Consider the following 19,179-nt stretch of genomic DNA (forward strand, 5'->3'; position numbering starts at 1 on the left):
TTGATCTTCCCCAGATGATTATCTTTATGACACTCTTTACTTGAACAGCTGCTGATTTTGTCAATTGTGGTCATGTAATCGCAATCACTTTGCAAGGCATTGTGTTTCTTCAACATTGACTTTTTGGTTGGACACTTATAAGCTCCTTCAATGAGATCATGCCAGCTGTAGTTCACAAGATTTGCAGTTCCCACAGGGAAAGTAATGTTATACTCAGCATAATTCTGCAATGTCTCCCCAAGTTCACACAATATTTCAGCAGCAGAGAGTTTATATTCTTCAAACAGACTCTTTTGCAGGTATATTTTGGAGAATTTAAGGCCAGTAGGAAACTTGGGAATGACAGGAGTTTGTGAGATGGCAAATGAGTAGAACGCATATTTCTCTGGCGCAGCTTCTGTAGATAGCCTTTCTTCCTTCTCCACTTCTTCAGATTTTATGCTCTTTGTAGGACTATAAAATACATATGTGATAAAAACATTAAAGATATTTAATACTCTTTAACCTAGAAATACGATTTCTAGAAATTGAGCTTAAAATATAATTTTAAAAATGTGTAACATCTATGTATAAAGTGGCTATCTGTAACATTATTTATTATTAAATTTTTTATTTATGATTTTAGAGAGAGAAAGGGAGGGAGGGAGGGAAGGAGGGAGAAAGATTTGTTGTTTCACTTATTATGCATTCATTGGTTGATTCTTGTATGTGCCCAGAGGGAACCCGCAACCTTAGCATATAACTAACTAAGCAACCTGGCCAGGGCTGTAACATTATTTTTTGATATTAGTGAAAATTAAAAAGAACTTAACAGCTCATAGGAATATAGCTAAGTAAACAATGCCACACCCATGAAATGTGTAGCCATAAAAATTGCTTAAATATTTCTCTTAATAATTTGGAGATATGCTTATGTTATACAAGCATATAAAAAGTATACACAGCTGTATATGTAGAATGATCTGGATTACATATGTATATATCATATGTCTGGTAGTAAGAAGCCTGAGCAAATGTCCAACAAAAAATAAATTGATTGTGGGATTATGGAAGTCATTTTTTATTTTCTCCTTTTATATTTTTCTAAAATGAACATTTATTATGTTTATATACAGAAGATATAAACAAATGCATGTGTCGTTTATTCATTTGTTTAATTATAAGACAAAACAGAGAAAATTTCTTGCAGAAAGCCTTCCCTGAATTTCTTCGGTTTGAGTCTACAAACACATTGTGTTCCCTTAGCCTGTCCAACACACCGCTCAGATGTTACTGTGAGCAGCTGGGAGAAGACAGAAATCCAAAGAGGTAAACCTCATGCTCTGCCCCCTCCCCACCCTTGTAGGAGGTTACGTGCAGGGAGGGGGAATTTATCAATTCTAGCAGAGGCATCTGAGACACTGATCAGGGCTTTCGATAGTTCTGTCACAGGGAATACAGCTTCAAAATTGGGAATGTTCTCCTCTATACCATTAGGCCAAAGATATCTAACACAGCTGCCCTAGTCATTACCAAGTGTTTCCTTTCACCAAGGCAGTGTGCTGAAACATGTCAACACCTGATGGGGTTTCTTTTGCATTTTTCTTCTCAATGGTGGTTCCATTAGAATAACTTGAAAAATAACACTGGTTTCCTCGCTAAGGGTTTAATGTGAAATAAAAGGCAACTTTCTTTTTTAGATCAAAAGGTTTTGAATTGGCATAAGATTTCTATGTAGGTCTTTGGGCATTGCTTATATTTCCACATTAATATTTAGAGAATAAAGACCCGCTTTTGAAAATTTTAAACATATTGTTATAACTCATAAATTTCTCTGTCTCTTTATAATAACCTTCCAAAGTTGCTCTCAGCAACATCATTTCATCAAACACTAATGCTAATTCTCTGAGGCAGCTACTGGGTTATCTCAACTTTATGGTATTTTGTTTGTAACATCCTGTAAATACGCATTCGTAACTGTTGGATTTATCTATCGCCTGAATAAAACAATAAATACTGTACTTAAAATAACAATAGTAAGCTCTGGCTGTGTGGCTCAGTGGACTGAGCACTGACCTGTGAAACAAAGGGTCACCAGTTTGATTCCCAGTCTGGGCACATGCCTGGGTTGTGAGCCAGGTCCCTGGTTAGGGGTGCGTAAGAGGCAACCACACATTGATGTTTCCCTCCCTCTCTTTCTCCCTCCTTTCCCCTTTATCTAAAAATAAATAAAATCTTTTAAAAAATAACAATAATAGTAGCATCTACCATTTATTAATTGCCTCAGTTTTATCATATGTAATATGATTAAATAATTATATCCCCTTCAGAGGGTTATTAAGGTTAAGAAACTTAATGTGTATTTAAAAATAATATTTATGTATCTGGTTTATTTTTTCAGAGAGAAGCTCAAATAATGGACCATCTGGTTCAAAAAACAGACTTAACAATCTTAAGAAGAGAACATCAACAATGAAGGTGTTGGCACCTGACCCGGTCTTAAAGTAGCTCCACTACTCTAGGCACAGCACGTGAGAAGAAATAATGCATTCATTCAAGAACTATTCCTCAGGCCCAGCTGTAGGCGCTGGGGAGACATGGTGGAGAGCACAGCTTTCTGCCCTCATGAAACTTACATTCTGGTTGGGGAAAGAATGAAGGGAGAGAGAAAGGGACGAGGGAAAGAAGGGAAAGAAAAGAAAATCATAGATAACAATAACTGCATTGATGAAAATAAAACAGGGCATGGTAATAGAATAATGGGTGGGGTGGGGTTTGGCTTCTTTGGATTGAGAGATGAGAGACGGCCTTTCTGAGAAGGTGACATTTTCATTGAGACTCAAATGATGATGGGAAAGAGCCAATCATAAAGTAATACGGCAGAAAAAGCATTCAAAGGAGAGTACACGGCAAATGCAAAGAACCCGATGCAGGAGTGGGTGGGGTTGTGAAAGCAAAATAGGCCTTAATGGCTGGGGAGCAGTGAGTGACACGGAGTGGTATGCAAGAAGGCCAGAGGACAGGCGTGAGAAGAAACCACAGAAGGCCTAGCAGTTTATGGTAAGAAGTACAGATTTTATTCTTGGTGCAACAGCAGCAGCAGGATAGTCGGTGGAAGAAATGGGGTGTTTCCAAGCAGAATGGACAGAAACAATGCTTAACGAATGCGCTGAGCAACGTGTCAAGTGAGAAAGTGGGGAAGCCAATAAACCCCTGAAGCTCTATGATAAACAGGCCCACTTATTGTTCATATAACGATCTGCCCCAGCTGCTGTAGCTCAGTGGATTGAGTGTGGGCCTCTGAACCAAGAGGTCGCCATTCAATTTCCAGTCGGGGCACATGCATTGCAGGCCAGGACCCCAATATGAGACATGTGAGAGACAACCACACATTGATGTTTCTCTCTCTTTCTCCCTCCCTCCCCCTCTCTCTAAAAAATAAATAAATAAAATCTTAAAAAACAAAACAAAAACAATCTGACTCACTGATTACCAATTATAAGCCAAGCACTGTGGATACAAAAGGACCAAGTTATGTTGAATTGCTTTTCAAGCAGAAAGAGTTGGAAATGAGAAACAATGGACTTATAAAAATAGCAGTAATTTGTAGTGATTTTGACAAAAGTTATAGCAGGTTCAAATAAAAAAAAGAAAAATACAGACTAGTGTATACCAGGGCTTCTCGATTCCAGTACTATAGACATTTTTGGATCAGATCATTCTCTTTTGCGAGGGCTGTCCCGTGTATTGTAAGACGTTTAGCAGCATCACTGGTCTCTGCACACTAGGTGACAACAGCACCATAATCCCTAACTGTGACAAACAAAAACATCTACAGAAGTTGCTAAATGTCCTAAACGGGGCAAAGCAGGGGCTCAAGAAGTCACTGGTATAGCTGACAACTTTTAATTTTATACAGCTTTGTGATACATGTTCTAAGCCAGGTTATGGTATTTTAATGTCTACTTCACAAGAAATTGTAGTCGCTAGAGGGTAAAAACATTGTGGAATGACTAGTTCCATTATTTCATTCACCCTTGTGGGTTTGACACAATTCTATGGCTGTTACTCACAAATCTCTATTAAGCACATCTGATGTGCTAAACCCTGTTCTTGGGATTGGGAATAGAGATGTAATCCAGAAGATAGAAAATCCTGCCCTCATAGACCTGATACTCTTGTGAGAAGAGAGAGGGCAAACAAATAAATAGGGATGTCAGTTACAATGTTAGAAAGTGATTAAGTTCAACAGAAAAGTTAGAAAGCGGGATAAAGATTGTTAAAGTGGAGGCAGAAATTTGAAATGGGAAAAATCAAGAAAAGTCTCACCACAAAGGTGATAGCTAAATACAGACAAAGGGAAAGGGGAGTAATACTGAAAGCAGAAGGAACAACTAGTGCAAACTCCCTAAGACAAAAAAAAAAAAAAAAAAAAAAAAAAGAGTGAGCTGGGTTTGCTGTGGAAGAGCAAAGAAACCAGGATGATATTGGGCCAATTATGCTTAATTTACCCAATTATGTGGCTAAGATAAAGTTCTCTAAATGACTTCATGGTCAGCTTTGAAGTGCTAATTCCTTGATGTAGTTTCTTGGGGGATGGGGGATAGGGAAGAATTGATCCTGAGCATCTATAAGCCTCTGCAAATGTGAAGTGATGCCCACAATTGAAGAGTAATTCCAAATGTTTTACCTATGCCTAGCTCCTGGGGTGTATTCCAAATGGGGGAAATGTTCTTTGCATTCTCTCCTTCCCCATTTTTTTCTTTCTGGTTTCATCTAAAATTAAAAAAAAAAATCTTTCTGATTAAAAAGTAGAGAAAAATGCTGGTCAAAGTGAATTTTTTCTTTAAAAGGAAACTACAATTTATGAGACTGAACTATATTATTACCTGATCAAAGAAATAGAGTGGCCCAGTGTCCAAAGGTTTAGCTTCAGTGAAGTCTCCCATTGTGTCATGAGACCTGAGAAGGGGAAGTGAGAAATCTGAAGATAAGTTATCGTGTTTAGAAGTGACATGTCTTTAAAGTTTAAATGTCTTATCTTCAATAAACTGTAAAAAAAAATTGGAGTGGGGGGGCACAATTCCTTTATACCTATCTTCAAATCATAGGCTATCTACTTGACATAGATGCAATCAGAAGGAGTTCATGCTCTTGGCAAACAAAGCAATATCATGTCAATGCCAAGCTTCTCAACCTTGGCACTAGTGACATTCTGTGCCAAATAATTCTTTGTGGTAAGGAGCTGTCTTGTGTCTTGTAGGGTGTTTAGCAGCATCCCTGGCCTCCACCTACCAGATGCCAGCAGCATGCCTTCTTACTACCCAGTTACAACAACAAAGGTATCTGCTGACACTGTCAAATGTCTCCTGGGGATAAAAACTGCCCCTGGTTGGGAATGATTGTGTGGGTGCAATAGTAACCTTTTTCTTTGGGGGGGTGGGGGGTGGTATTGATAGGGGACTTAAGAGTTGGAAAATTTTAGTTTAAGTAATAGCTAATAAGCTTAGTAATCGATGCATGTAAAAGCTTTTGTTCCAGGAACTGAAGGTCTAACCCACCCTGACTCCAGGAGACCATAAGAAGTTCCACCTTTGTTCCTCAGGAGGACTGCAAGCAACTCAAGATGATATCTGAGCCATTGCACTCCAGGGTGAGATGACCACTGCCTAGGACACAGCTAAAGATCACCACCTGGAGCACAGCTTAAGACCACTGCCCAGGACAAGAATGCTGAAGTTGTTTTTTTCTAATCCAATGAACTTTTCCCTGAATTTCAACCCCCCCCCCCCCCCCCCCCACGCACACACTGCACCTTATTTATTCCCTGCTATAGAAACCTTGGCCTGGAAAGAAAAGACAAGATGGTCTGTTAGGGTATGAACCCGCCATCTTCTCAGATTGCCAGCCACCTGAATAAAGCGCCCATAAAGATTCAATTGCTGTCGTTGCTTATTGGGTTTGGTAGTGACAGGCAGCCTGAACTCCGGTGTCTTTCCTGGTTTCAGTATGGGGGGTACCCCCAAAGGAAAAGGTTTGATACGGAAGAAACTGATGCCATGAGAACGAGTGACCCTGCTAATGATAGGGTCAATTAGAGCAGTGCCACTCAAAATGTGGTCACCAGACCAGCGGCATCAGCATCACCTGAGAGCTTATTAGAAATGCAAATCCTTACTCAGTCCTAAGGTATAATGTGTCACAATCTCCAGAGATGCTGCTGGTGGCGGTGTTTTGCCAATGGGGTCACAACAGACCTTGGTTCAGCAACCTCAGTACTTGAGTTCTGGCTAAGAAAACATTCAGAGCCAAGACTCAAACTATAAGAGAATGACAGAGGGCCCAGAGACATTTGAAAAGATGCTCAGCATCACTAGCCATCAGAGAGATGCAAATTAAAACCACAATGAGGTACCAACTCACACCAGTCAGAGTGGCCAACATAAACAAATCCACAAACAAATGTTGGAGAGGATGCGGAGAAAAGGGAACCCTAGTGCACTGTTGGTGGGAATGCAGACTGGTGAGGCCACTGTGGAAAACAGTATGGAATTTCCTCAGAAAACTAAAAATGGAACTGCCCTTTGACCCAGCAATTCCACTGCTGGGATTATACCCTAAGAACCCTGAAACACCAATCCAAAAGAACCTGTGCACCCCAATGTTCATAGCAGCACAATTTACAATAGCCAAGTACTGGAAGCAACCTAAGTGCCCATCAGCAAACGAGTGGATCCAAAAACTATAGTATATTTACACAATGGAATTCTACGCAGCAGAGAGAAAGAAGGAGCTTATACCCTTTGCAACAGCATGGATGGAACTGGAGAGCATTATGCTAAGTGAAGTAAGCCAGGCGGTGAGGGACAAATACCATATGATCTCACCTTTAACTGGAACATAAGCAATAGAAGAAAAAAAGCAAACAAAATATAACCAGAGACATTGAAGTTAAGAACAATCTAACAATAGCCAGGGGGGAGTGGGGTGGGGACAGTGGGAAGAGGGGATTACAGGAACTACTATAAAGGACACATGGACAAAATCAAGGGGGAGGGTGGAGGTGGGGGAGGGAGGTGGATTCAGCTGGGGTGGGGTGGAGGGATGGGGAGAAAATGCATACAACTGTAATTGAATAACAATAAAAATTTTAAAAAAACTGTAAGAGAATGTTTATTTAGAAAGTTACAAAGGTAGAAGAAGTATCTGTAGAAGACATGGGCTTAAGAAACAAGTTACAGAGGCAAAAGAAGGTTCCTTGGAATTTAGGAGAGAGGAAGTTAAAGGTAACATGCCTAGAGGAGAGAAGAGCGGGGAGGGGAAAAATGCTGACTAGCTCCTGGGAGAGTGTGCTGGGTTGTCCTCTGTCCTAAGGGCTTTTAAGGGTGGGGATTTTAGGGGCATTTCAAGGGGAGGATCTCAGTGGAATATTCATCAGCTTTCCAGGTGTGGCCTTTCAGGGTTGTGTTCTCTACTGATTGGTCAGCACCAGGGCAGGGGGTCATTAGTCAATGCAGCTGGTCCTGAAGTCAGCCATGCTATCACTTGACTGGTTTTGCTGCTTTTCTGGGCCTGGAGCTGCAATACAACTGAGGTCTAGATGTACTTGATGCTGGTCAGAACCTCATTGTCCTGGGGGCTTAGTGTTTAAGGGCTATTCTACTGCCCCCTTGTTCATTATCCCTCTAAGGGGGTCTAACCTGCATGATAGCAACACGCCAGGGGAGGAAAAGTTGGGGGGAATCCAAACTGCATGACCAGCAACATGAAAGTCCAGGGGGACCAGCAATAGGCAGGGGAGGAAAGGTTATCCTAGGACGAGATCCTTGTTTTCCCACTTTTGCCTGTTGCTAGGTACCTGGGCTTTCCGCCCTGGTGACCTTCCGTACCTGGCCCATTGTCCTTGCTCAGCTCCCGTCTGTCTAACTGCCTGCCACCGTGGCATCCCGGAACCTGGGGGGTTGAACAAGCCCTCAGGTGATTCTGATGAATGTTAAGCTTAGGAAGCACTGACCCAGGGACACGTTTTACCAAGCAGGTTGTGAAAACCACAGGATTGGGACTAGCGGGGAGTCTGGGGCTGGCGAAACCAAAGCTCATGGGCCTGCTGGGTTTGCCATGAACAAGATGAACGCACACTGGAGGGCTGGGCAGCACGACAGTATCAAAGGACGGGGGCACCTAGAGGACTGAGTATTAATAATTATATTAATTTATTAATATTGTTATTAATAAAATTTTTTCTGAGGCTCAGACTTGACTAGCCCTTCCTCAAAGAGAAGAAGTAGGAGACTCTATTTAAAATGAAATTTGAGGGATACCAAAAACTCCTGTTATATATTTAAAAAACCTGAAATATAAATATTTCTATCTCATTGTCCTGCCACTGTTGCTAAACATTCTACTTTGAGTTATGGGGTTCAGAACAAGTCACCCCAAGATGTGCCTCTGTGGTAGGCAGATTGTTTTGAGCTAAAGGCAACTTTAGCCTCGGGCTCAAGAGAAACTTCTGCCCCTCCCTTAACTACCTACAAGAACTTGAATTAGGGCCTTGCCCATAATAAATTATCAGAGAGAATCTCTTTTGACCTACCTATAGGGAAGGACAAACTTATTTACTAAGCATCTGCTCTTCTTACTGTCTTGCCCCCAAGTCAGCCACCTCTTCCATAACTTCTATATATACCTCAATCCCCCTTTCTATCTCAGAAGCTCTCATGCATGTCGGGGTCTCTGACTCATGTATGTGTGTTTCCCATTCACATGTTGGTATTAAATTTGTTTACTTTCTCTTGCTAATCTGTCTCATGTCTATTTGGTTATTAGACTAGCCAGAATAACCTTGAGGGCAGAAGAAATTTTATCCTCCTCCACAGCTATAATATGATATACACATTTGTGAAAAACCACATATCCTAAAAAAATTGTGCACTAAAAATAACAGAGTTCATGGGAAAAGTAGGGTAATGGCACACCACTTAAAACTTCTGCTGCTTTGGAACCATAACACAAAAAGAAAAACAACTGTTACCTCAGGAGTACCTTAAACAGTCCAGATAGGCACCTGTGGTCAGAGCTGCTTCAGGGAGTAGCTCTGGCTGGTGTGGCTCAGTGGATTGAGTGCCAGCCTGTGAACCAAAGGGTCATCAGTCTGATTCTAGGTCAGGGCACATGCCTGGGTTGCAGGCCAGGTCCCCAGTTGGGAGCATGTGAGAGGCAACCACACAACGATGTTTCTCCCCTCACTTTCTCCCTCCCTTCCCCTCTCTCTAAAAATAATAAATAAAATCTTTTAAAAAATAAAAATAAAAACAACAAAGTAGAAATGCAAATTTATGGGTACTGAAATAATGTGAATGAAGCAGACCACTTTGCCGGTGGAATCGACGTAAAGGTGGGCATAGAAAAATAGTACCAAAGGAAAAGAAGCCACATGATTATCCTTATAGATACATAAAAAGTATTTGACTAAAACCAACACTTTTTATGATTAAAAAAAATTCAACAAACTAGAAATAAAAGGGAACTTGACCTCATAAAAGGCATTTGTAAAAAAAACAAAAAAAAACAAAAAAAAACCCCACCACAGATAAATTTTTAACGGTGAAAACCTGAAAGCTTTTCCCCAAAAACCTGGAGCAAGACAAAGACAAGGTCACTCTCAACACCTCTATTTAATATTGTACTAAAAGTTATTACCACAAGGCAAAAAAAAAAAAAAAAAAAAAAAAGAGAGAGAGGAGGGGGAGAGGAAGAAGAAGAAGAGGAAAAAGAAGGGGGAAGGGAAGAAAGGAAAGCAAAAAAGGGCAGGCCACGCTGCACCTAGCAGACCCCACAAGGTGGTGGCTGGTGGCCCCACATTCACGCACAGATAAACCGGGAGGAATGGCAGGGGGAACGAAACAGACTGCGCAACTCAGGGCTGCAACCCAGGGCTCCAGCTCGGGGAAATAAAGCCTCAAACCTCTGATTGAAAACACCCGTGGGGGTTGAGGTGACAGCAGCCTCACAGAAGAGTTCGTTGGAGAGACCCACGGGGGCCTAGAGCGTGCACAAGCCTACCCACTCGGGAGCCAGCATCAGAGGGGTCCAGTTTGATTGTGGGTTAGCAGAGGGAGTGATTGAAATCCAGCAGAGAGCAGAGCAAGCGCCATTGCGCCCTCTCGGCCCCTCCCCCACATACAGCATCACAGCGCAGCGACCAGCCCTTACCCCACCCCGAGGAACACCTAAGGCTCCACCCCTTTAAGTAACAGGCACGCTAAGACAAAAAAAAAAAAAAAAAGGGCCCATATGAAAGAACAGATCAAAGCCCCAGAAAAAATACAACTAAGCAACGAAGAGATAGCCAACCTATCAGATGAACAGTTCAAAACACTGGTTATTAATAAGCTCACAGAATTGGTTGAATTTGGTCGCAAATTAGTTGAAAAAATGAAGGCTATGCTAAGAGAAACAAAGGAAAATGTACAGGGAACCAATAGTGATGCGAAGGAAACTGGGACTCAAATGAACGGTGTGGACCAGAAGGAAGAAAGAAACATCCAACCAGAAAAGAATGAAGAAACAAGAATTCGGAAAAATGAGGAGAGGCTTAGGAACCTCCAGGACATCTTGAAACGTTCCAACATCTGAATTATAGGGGTGCCAAAGGAGAAGAGGAAGAACAAAAAATTGAAAACTTATTTGAACAAATAATGAAGGAGAACTTCCCTAATCTGGCAGAGGAAGTAGACTTCCAGGAAGTCCAGGAAGCTCAGAGAGTCCCAAAGAAGCTGGACCCAAGGAGGAACACACCAAGGCACATCATAATTACATTACCTAAGATTAAACAGGAGAGAATCTTAGAAGCAGCAAGAGAAAAGGAGACAGTTACCTACAAAGGACTTCCCATAAGACTGTCAGCTGATTTCTCCAAAGAGACCTTACAGGCAAGAAGGGACTGGCAAGAAGTATTCCAAGTCATGAAAGGCAAGGACCTACATCCAAGATTACTGTATCCAGCAAAGCTATCATTTAGAATGGAAGGGCAGATAAAGTGCTTTTCAGATAAGGTCAAGTTAAAGGAGTTCATCATCACCAAGCCCTTACTATATGAAATGTTAAAGGGATTTATCCAAGAAAAAGAAGATCAAAAATATGAACAGTAAAAGGACAGCAAACTCACAGTTATTAACAACCACACCTAAAACAAAAACAAAAGCAAACTAAGCAAACAACTAGAACAGGAACAGAACCCAGAAATGGAGATCACATGGAAGGTTATCAACAGGGGAGTGGGAGGGGGAAAGAGGGGGGAAAGGTACAGAGAATATGGTAGGTAGAAAATAGACAGGGGAGGTTAAGAATAGTATAGGAAATATAGAAGCCAAAGAACTTATAAGTATGACCCATGGACATGAACTATAGGGGGGGAATGTGGGAGGGAGGGGGTGGGCAGGATGGAGTGGAGTGAAGGGGGGGGAATGGGACAACTGTAATAGCATAATCAATAAATATATTAAAAAAAGAAAACAGTGGTAGTTCATCAAAAAATTAAACATAAAGTTGTTATATGACTCAGCAGTTATATTCATAGATATATGCCCAAGAGAAATGAAAATGTATTCATACCAAAATTTATACAGGAAAGTTCATAGCATTATTCATCATAGCCAACAAGTAACCCAAATAACCCAAATGTCTATCGATCGATGAATGGAAAATGTTCTCTAATTAGATAGTGGTGACAATTGAGCACTTGTAATTACTAAAACCCACAGAATTATACACTTTAAATGATCAATTTTATGGCATGTAAATTATCATAATTTTTTAAAGGCATATCCAGGAACCTCACCCGTACCATCCTAGAGATGTCAACTTCCAGAGATCAGGTCCGTGAAAATATGAGTGCCTTACAAAGTAGCTGTCTCCTGTCCCACAGCTGCTGCCCGTTCAGACCGGAAGCATATTACAGATCTACTGGTTGTGACCTCAGAGTAACTTTGTACCAGTGTTCCTTTCAGAACCTCAAGACTCGTTGATTCCGTTCATGTCTTTGTTTGTCAGTCATCCTCAGTCTCTTCGGATATATTCTCAGTAGTACTTTTGGGGGAGGGCTTCCTTCTCGGATGGTGGAACATCAGCAGCTATGTAGTGGTGATGCTTGCACAGCATCGTGAATGCACGTAATGCTCCTAAATGGCACAATTTATAATATAAACAATAACTTTTAATACTTCAAACGAAGCCTGCCGTGAAGAAAAAGAAAACATGGAAAGAAAAGAACAAGGGCACAAATGTGAGGTAAAACAACTGGTGGGAGTGGGAGAGCTGGCTGAATAAAAATCAGCCCTAGAACGGACTCTAGTGTATTTTCCAGAGGCAGCTCTCCCACCTTGGCAGGAACAAGGGCAGGATCAATGGAGGATTCTTCAAGTGAGCATGGTCGGACCTCAGTCTGGTCAGGAGATGAAGTTCAGGCTGAACCCGACTCCAGAGCTGCGGCAGGGATGTCTGCTGGAGGTGGGACTACAGCTGAAGATGGCACCTCTCCAGAACTGGAATGGCCTCCCCATCTGCCCCAGCATTCAGCTGAGATGTGCTACATAAGGTGTTGAAGCAAGACCTGGCTCAGCTTCCTGGGCTCCTATTAAAGTTGTGAAATGCAAACGATAAAACAGGTGCCTGCATTTCCAACTGTTCCTCAAAAGACAGAACATAGCCAGAGCCTTCCAGAGGAGCCTAGGCTCAGACACAACCCAGGACGTCCTCCCCGCAGACAGTCCAGCAGATTTGGTGGTCTGAGGCCTGTCTTCGCTCCTGCCCAGCTTCTGCAGGTGCTCCCTGAGTATCTGGCACCTCCTTTTCCTGATGAGTTTGCCAGCAAGTCCTCCACCATCCCACCACAACCTCCCCCAACTTCTAACTCTTTGGCACTGAATTCTTAATCTGTATGTCGTCAGGTCTGGTTTCTTTAAGGTTGGCGGGGAGCTCTGTGTTGGCTGGGGAAATCTCCCTCTTCCTGGAGGCTTTGAGGGTGGTGTCTTTTTCTGGGCTGGCAAGGGACCTGCTTCCCCAGACACCTCACTGTTGACAGTGACATCTGGCTTGTTGTTGCCTTCGGTCATTTGGTAACCTGCCCCTCACTCCTGGTGATGGGCTGGGATCTTCACTGATCAGCTGTTCCATCTGGCCAGATGCTAGAGTTGGGATAGGAGAAAATATCACCCGCATGCCTACATTTCCAATGGCCCAGCAAAGACAGAACACAGCCAGAGCCTTCCAGGGATGCCGCAGCTAATGTCCCACCCCAGGATTCCCTTTCCATGGCAAGTCCAGCAGATGGCTGGTTTGAGGGAGTTCTTGCTTCTTGGTAGCCTTTCTTGGTGTTCTGACACCATCTCCTCACCAAAACTCACCTCCAGGCCACTCCCATCCCACTCACAATTTCCATGATTTCCTTGTGTTATTTTAATGCAGTATAGCAACATTCTACATGTGAAGAAGTCACTCTGTGGTTACTTAATTTAAAATTGTTTTATTTTTAATTATGAAATACATGCTCATTAAATAAAGTATCAATGAAATAAAAAAAAAAAGAAAGCAAGTATTTATATTTCTACCAGTGGGAGATAATTACAGTTCACATTCTGATGTGTTTTTTTTTGTTTTGTATAAATAATCGCATTTTATGAATTTGAATTGTAATTAAGCTGTATACAGTTTTGTGTCTTGCTCTCTTTTGCTTACTAGTCGTGTAACTATTTTTCTAATATCCAGGAAGTAAGTTAAGTCACAAACAGTACCCTGGCTGCCTGCAGTGGTAAAGATACTGAAAGTGTAGTACTCTCAAGAAGCTAGTTATGCATCATGAAAGGAGGGGGGAGCTGTGTGTAAATCCAACGTGCTTCCCAGGGAAACTCCTTAGATAACATTTAGAAAAAGCAGTTTCACGTGCCGCTTCAAACTTGCTTTGTGTAAACAAACTACTAGATAGAAAAAAGCATTCCCTATACATGCAAAAAAGAAGAAGAGGAAACAACTTAGGGGGAAGTCCTTTGAGTCGACTGGGAGGCCTCCTCCGTGTGTATGGATGTGGTTTCTGGTCCCCCATACAGGGATGTGCCTGTCATTTATGAGCCATTAAGTTATCAATGAAATTCTGTTCAAAATCTGTTAGCTGCTCTGAACAATGACTCACTCGTCAAGTAAATAACTCCATCAAGGATGTGAGATCCAATATAAAATGTGTTAACTCCGTCTACCCTGCTTTACGTGACAGCCCCTGGCTACCTCCTCTTTCAGAATCTTACTCCCATTCCAGACAGGAGGTTGTCTTTCCGGTTTCCTAGGACTGCTCATTCAAATAATCCCATTTCACCCACTGGGCTCCCTGGGGATAATAAAGGAACTGAAGGGCTGCCTTAAAAATCTCAAGACCCTACTACTGTAATTCATCTTTTTTATCCACAGTGGTACCCAACGTAGACTGGCTGAACAATTCTCTCCTCCTGGATTCATACCTTTCCAGAACTTCAGAGTAATTCCTTTTCTTTCTCTCTAGTGGCCATTTTGAACTGTCTAAACTGTTGCCCATTTTCCTTGAACAACACTTTCAGCAGACGAATCCATCTCTTATTTTATAGAGAAATGGATGAAGGGGTCCTCAAATTGTTACTGTTTATGGAGTTGAACAGTGGAATAACTCTAAGCTTTAGGCCCTTGGGAAGTTGGGCTTAAGAACTCTGTGAATGATATAAATAGGCTCTAAAGATGTAACTTTACAAGAAACATACCCTTTATTAATATTTACGTTATTCTGTTGTCAATTATATGTTTTCTCATTTGCATAATGGTGATAATATTTATCTTTTAACATTGTGGGGAAGAATAAATTAGATAATGCATACAAGCCTTACCACAAAGCCTGATACATATCAAACACTAATAAATCATAGCTGAAAAAGATCCACTAAATACATGCAAAAGAACAGTGTTTCTTGGAGTTTTGGATTAGTTGACTGGAGACAACACTATACTGCAGACTTGAGTTTTCTAGGTATTTGGTAACGTGACGTTCTCAAGAAGTGACTTTAGAAATAATTGCCTTCCTGGTTAAAATACAGACATTTGAACTCCAAAGTTTATATCACTTTATGGATTTTCCCCCTATGCTTCATTATGCATAATTTTTTACAAAGTGACTTGTTTTATAAGCATGCAATCATTGCACAGTGTAGCTGACATATATCTGTTCACTTTTGGCAGCACCCACATTATTAAAAAGGAAACACTCTTTTCTTACTATGCAATGAATAATTAGTAATTCTAGAGAAGTACGCAAGTGATTGTATTCTTTGAGACATTTTCACCAAATTTTTCACATGTATTTTACCTTCATACAAGACCAAAACTGCACAGCTCTTTTGATTTCACTCTATGGTACTTTTCACCCACAGGCATGAGCCCAGTCTTCTTTGCCTCCTGATAAATGTTGAATTGGTGGGTTTGAAATTGTTACATCAAGCAGAAAAACATTGTTTAAAGTAGTTAATAACTACTGATATATACAAGCATTCACTGTGTCATATTTGATGACAGGGTCTAGTAAATAATTCCAAAGTGTATTTTATGATTGCAGTGGGAGAACAATAATATGGAAACTGAAGTGTGTCTAGGGCTGGTGGGGAGAGGAGTGAGGAGGCAGGATAATGAAAGGGAGAGTTCAAAACCATTGAGAACAGAACTTTGTGGGCGGACAGAGGGAGGGATGACAAAGCTGAGTTTAAGTTGGGTCACTGTGGGCTTTGTAATCACACAACTTGGAACCTGCAATGTGGTTATGTGGCCCTGGTAAAACTGTTTGACCTCAGGGTCTCAGTGTCTGTATTTATAAGCAGAGTATTCATGTTCCGAATAGCAAATGAGCATCCATGCTGCTAACAATAACTATAGCTTACTGAGTGTATCATATACCAGTTTTATACTAGATATTCAGACGCATTCTGAAAGATATTTTAAAGTATGTAAAACACAGAAAGTTTATGTTCTGTCCTTTCCCCTGTATGCTTTATAATGGGATACTATCTAACAAAGGAATACAATGCGAAAAATACATTGACAATAATTTTATTATAAGATAGAATCTGTATTTCTATTGAATTATTTTTAAAAGTTATGTTTTTTAACCAGATGCCAAAATAGCAGAGTCGAAAAGAGCAAGGGTTTTGGAGCCAGAATCCTAGCTGTGCTTCTGAAAAGCGGCAGTGCAGTTCCGAGCGTTCCTACCGCCAGCCAGCCCCGCCCCACCTTGGACCCAGCCCTGTCTACTGCTGGGATTCATGCGTGACCGGGGTTTGCAGGGAGACTGCTGGCAAAGGTTGTTAAGGTGTGCTCTGGGAATTGTCAAGTCGACAAGCCTGGCTCTGTGTGAAAGCTTTAGTATCTGAAGGGTGGATGCTAGAGGGACACATGGGAATACCTGGGTCTTAGGGAGGGGGAAGTCTGTGAATAAAAATGGAAAGAACTATTTTCATGAAGAACCTTGTAAGGCATTGGTGATGCAATGTAATAACCCCTGTGTGTTCCTCTAAGAGATTTATATGAAAAGGAGATCGAGGCCATTCTCTCCCACTTCCTGGAGCAATGCATGGCTTTGGCAGCTGAGAAATCCCAGCTGTGGTGAGTGGCCCATGTGGTGGTACTCAGGAGGCAAAGCAGGGGAGAAGTTCAAAGCAAGGTAGATGCCATATGCTAATTCACTGGGCTCCCTAGAAACATATAAAGTGTTACTGAGGATGCACAGAAATGGCTGAGAGCTTTGGCACAGAACTGAGGGCTCACATCCCAGCTGAGGTCAAGAGCAAGTAAAACTGAAGTTAAAACTGGTGGACAGCACTTTTTTGCATTTCTCAAAATAAATACTTTTGCTATATTAATAGAGACATGGAGCATATTGAGAAAAATTAAAATATTAAAACCCTTTTTTTCCCCTCATGGCTTTCTAAATTGAATCAGCTTTCCTGTCAAACTTGCTTATATGATGATCATTACTATCAAAATAGTTACTTATCCACACATTAATTCACATTTCTGAAAATTTGGACTGTGGGTAAGTCGGAGTTTGCTATGCATGGAACACAGTTTTAAAAACAGTATTACACGTGTTCAAAGTATAAATGGGGTGTATTTATGCTATAAGTATAGACTGGAGGAGAAATTACTGCAGTGATTTCTAATCAGTGGCCCATGCATGTATGCAGGCCCAACATTATTCCAAGCCATTAGAACATTTATAGACTTAACAAGCACATAATCTGCATGCATGTATATTTACTACTGTTTTGAATAATACACAAAGCTTGAAATACTGGTAATTAAACACAAGTTTATTTAAACTCTCTTGAATTGTTAATGGCTCTTTGTCATGAGGTGCTGAACTACATCAGTGAGTCCGAGAAGTTTGTTGATATTGGAGAAGGGGGTGTTACACTCAAAAAGTATAGAAACTAGTGATATTGTTGGGACTTGTACATCTCAGCTGTTGACATTATGACAAATAATAAAATGTCAAAATACCTTTCTTACTAAATTAGAGAAGTCTTAATCTCTCTCTGTATATATGATTATAGTTTTATGTTTCATATACACACACAAAGTATTGTTTATAAAACTATCCCAAATATTTAATTTCACAAGGCTTTTTAGAAGTAACTAAGTTTTAAAGATACTAAAAAATATGAGGCATTTCCTTGTCCTCAAGGTGTTTATAACACACTATAAGAAAAAAATGTGTATGACTAAGGACTAAGTGAAAGGTGACGAGTGCAGCATAAGAGTCCAGGAGGACAGAGTGGTTCACAGAGTCCACACTGATCTGAGCCTCACAGTGAAGGACAGAGAGGCTGAGCGCTGCCTGAGCTTCATCTCTGAAGTCCTCGGGACCATTCCCAAAATGACAAGCTGTCTGATGTGACTGGGGAATATGGCTAAGTATGGGACAAGAAAAGGGCATGAGCACTTAATTACTGACAAAGATGCAAAAGACATTCACTAAAAGAAGAATTTCCTTTCCAACAAAGGGGGCTGGAATAATTGGCATCCATAGACCAAAAAAGATAAACACCAACCTAAACCTCACACTTTATTTTAAAAACTCAAAGTAAATACTGTACTTAATATAAAATGTAAAACTAAAAAGCATTAGGAAAACATATAGGAGAAAATCTGTAGGACTTAGTGTTAGGTGAGGAGTTCTTAGACTTGATACCAAATGCACAATCTATAAAAAGAAAAATTCATAAATTGGACCTTCATCAAAATAAAAACTTTTACTCTGTGCAAGACCCTGAGAAAAGAATGAAAAAACTAGCTACAGAATGAGGGAAAATATTTGCAAACCAAATATCTGATGAAGATCTAGTATCTAGAATATATAAAGAACTCTCAAAATTTAACAGTAAAATGCAAATTATCCAATTAAAAATGAGCAAAGACTTTTCACCAAAGAGGATATACAGATGGTAAATAAACGCATGAAAAGAAGTTCAACATTATTTATTGATGTAAATGAAAGTTAAAACCACAGCAAGATATCACTCTGTAACTATTAAATAAAAAATAGTGATAACACCAGATGCTGGCAAAGATGAAGTTTCTACTGGGTCACTCATGCACTGCTGGTAGGAGTGTAAACTGGTATAGAAAAGTATGGCAGTTTCTTATAAAACTAAATCCGCCATTACTGTATACCCCAGTAATTACACTTTGAACACTTATGCTAGAGCAATTACAACTTATGCTCACACAGAGATCTATACATTAATATTTACAGCAATTTTGTTTGTAATAACCCAGATGTCCTTTAATGTGCGAATGGTTAAAAAGCTGTCCATGACTACTACGCAGCAGTGAAAAGGAATAAACTGTTAACATATGCACCTCCTTGGATGCATCTCTAGGGAATAAAAGTGAGCAAAAAACAACCCCAATCTCAAAATGTTCCAAACCGAATGATTCCATTTATGTAATATAAATGACAAAAACATAGAAATGGAGAACAGATTAGTAGTTTCCAGTAGCTCACGAGGTTGTGTTGGAGGGAGGGAAGCATCTCGGGCCATAATACAGTATGATATATTAGGGTGGCACCAGGAATTTTTGTGATGGGACTGCTCTGCACCTTGCCTGTGCTGGTGTCACACAAATCTATGCATG

The sequence above is a fragment of the Desmodus rotundus genome, chromosome 3 (genome assembly GCF_022682495.2).
Source record: "Desmodus rotundus isolate HL8 chromosome 3, HLdesRot8A.1, whole genome shotgun sequence".
NCBI classification, from domain to species: Eukaryota; Metazoa; Chordata; class Mammalia; order Chiroptera; family Phyllostomidae; genus Desmodus; species Desmodus rotundus.